A 3,323-nucleotide genomic window follows, 5' to 3' on the forward strand; every position below is an offset into this window, starting at 1 on the left:
TCACTACATCACACTAATTACACCATTAACCATCTGACACAGGTACCTGAGCTATATACACATACTGTTACCCTCAGTATCCCCGTCCCATAACACCCCGTCACTACATCACACTAATTACACCATTACCCATCTGACACAGGTACCTGAGCTATATACACATCCTGTTACCCTCAGTATACCCGTCCCATAACACCCCCGTCACTACATCACACTAATTACACCATTACCCATCTGACACAGGTACCTGAGCTATATACACATCCTGTTACCCTCATTATCCCCGTCCCATAACACCCCCGTCACTACATCACACTAATTACACCATTACCCATCTGACACAGGCACCTGAGCTATATACACATCCTGTTACCCTCAGTATCCCCGTCCCATAACACCCCCGTCACTACATTACACTAATTACACCATTACCCATCTGACACAGGTACCTGAGCTATATACACATCCTGTTACCCTGAGTATCCCCCTCCCATAACACCCCCCTGTCACTACATCACACTAATTACACCATTACCCATCTGACACAGGTACCTCATCTATATACACATCCTGTTACCCTCAGTATCCCCGTCCCATAACACCCCCGTCACTACATCAGACTAATTACACCATTACCCATCTGACACAGGTACCTGAGCTATATACACACCCTGTTACCCTCAGTATCCCCATCCCATAACACCCCCGTCACTACATCACACTAATTACACCATTACCCATCTGACACAGGTACCTGAGCTATATACACATCCTGTTACCCTCAGTATCCCCGTCCCATAACACCCCCGTCACTACATCACACTAATTACACCATTACCCATCTGACACAGGTACCTGAGCTATATACACATCCTGTTACCCTCAGTATCCCCGTCCCATAACACCCCCGTCACTACATCACACTAATTACACCATTAACCATCTGACACAGGTACCTGAGCTATATACACATACTGTTACCCTCAGTATCCCCGTCCCATAACACCCCGTCACTACATCACACTAATTACACCATTACCCATCTGACACAGGTACCTGAGCTATATACACATCCTGTTACCCTCAGTATACCCGTCCCATAACACCCCCGTCACTACATCACACTAATTACACCATTACCCATCTAACACAGGTACCTGAGCTATATACACATCCTTTTACCCTCAGTATCCCCGTCCCATAACACCCCAGTCACTACATCACACTAATTACACCATTACCCATCCGACACAGGTACCTGAGCTATATACACATCCTGTTACCCTCAGTATACCCGTCCCATAACACCCCCGTCACTACATCACACTAATTACACCATTACCCATCTGACACAGGTACCTGAGCTATATACACACCCTGTTACCCTCAGTATCCCCGTCCCATAACACCCCAGTCACTACATCACACTAATTACACCATTACCCATCTGACACAGGTACCTGAGCTATATATACACCCTGTTACCCTCAGTATCCCCATCCCATAACACCCCCGTCACTACATCACACTAATTACACCATTACCCATCTGACACAGGTACCTGAGCTATATACACACCCTGTTACCCTCAGTATCCCCGTCCCATAACACCCCCGTCACTACATCACACTAATTACACCATTACCCATCTGACACAGGTACCTGAGCTATATGCACACCCTGTTACCCTCAGTATCCCCGTCCCATAACATCCCAGTCACTACATCACACTAATTACACCATTACCCATCTGACACAGGTACCTGAGCTATATACACACCCTGTTACCCTCTGTATCCCCATCCCATAACACCCCCGTCACTACATCACACTAATTACACCATTACCCATCTGACACAGGTACCTGAGCTATATACACATCCTGTTACCCTCAGTATCCCCGTCCCATAACACCCCCGTCACTACATCACACTAATTACACCATTAACCATCTGACACAGGTACCTGAGCTATATACACATACTGTTACCCTCAGTATCCCCGTCCCATAACACCCCGTCACTACATCACACTAATTACACCATTACCCATCTGACACAGGTACCTGAGCTATATACACATCCTGTTACCCTCAGTATACCCGTCCCATAACACCCCCGTCACTACATCACACTAATTACACCATTACCCATCTAACACAGGTACCTGAGCTATATACACATCCTTTTACCCTCAGTATCCCCGTCCCATAACACCCCAGTCACTACATCACACTAATTACACCATTACCCATCCGACACAGGTACCTGAGCTATATACACATCCTGTTACCCTCAGTATACCCGTCCCATAACACCCCCGTCACTACATCACACTAATTACACCATTACCCATCTGACACAGGTACCTGAGCTATATACACACCCTGTTACCCTCAGTATCCCCGTCCCATAACACCCCAGTCACTACATCACACTAATTACACCATTACCCATCTGACACAGGTACCTGAGCTATATATACACCCTGTTACCCTCAGTATCCCCATCCCATAACACCCCCGTCACTACATCACACTAATTACACCATTACCCATCTGACACAGGTACCTGAGCTATATACACACCCTGTTACCCTCAGTATCCCCGTCCCATAACACCCCCGTCACTACATCACACTAATTACACCATTACCCATCTGACACAGGTACCTGAGCTATATGCACACCCTGTTACCCTCAGTATCCCCGTCCCATAACATCCCAGTCACTACATCACACTAATTACACCATTACCCATCTGACACAGGTACCTGAGCTATATACACACCCTGTTACCCTCTGTATCCCCATCCCATAACACCCCCGTCACTACATCACACTAATTACACCATTACCCATCTGACACAGGTACCTGAGCTATATACACACCCTGTTACCCTCAGTATCCCCGTCCCATAACACCCCCGTCACTACATCACACTAATTACACCATGACCCATCTAACACAGGTACCTGAGCTATATACACACCCTGTTACCCTCAGTATCCCCGTCCCATAACACCCCCGTCACTACATCACACTAATTACACCATTACCCATCTGACACAGGTACCTGAGCTATATACACATCCTGTTACCCTCATTATCCCCGTCCCATAACACCCCCGTCACTACATCACACTAATTACACCATTACCCATCTGACACAGGCACCTGAGCTATATACACATCCTGTTACCCTCAGTATCCCCGTCCCATAACACCCCCGTCACTACATCACACTAATTACACCATTACCCATCTGACACAGGTACCTGATCTATATACACACCCTGTTACCCTCAGTATCCCCGTCCCATA

The sequence above is a fragment of the Pseudophryne corroboree genome, chromosome 2 (assembly GCF_028390025.1).
Source record: "Pseudophryne corroboree isolate aPseCor3 chromosome 2, aPseCor3.hap2, whole genome shotgun sequence".
NCBI classification, from domain to species: domain Eukaryota; kingdom Metazoa; phylum Chordata; class Amphibia; order Anura; family Myobatrachidae; genus Pseudophryne; species Pseudophryne corroboree.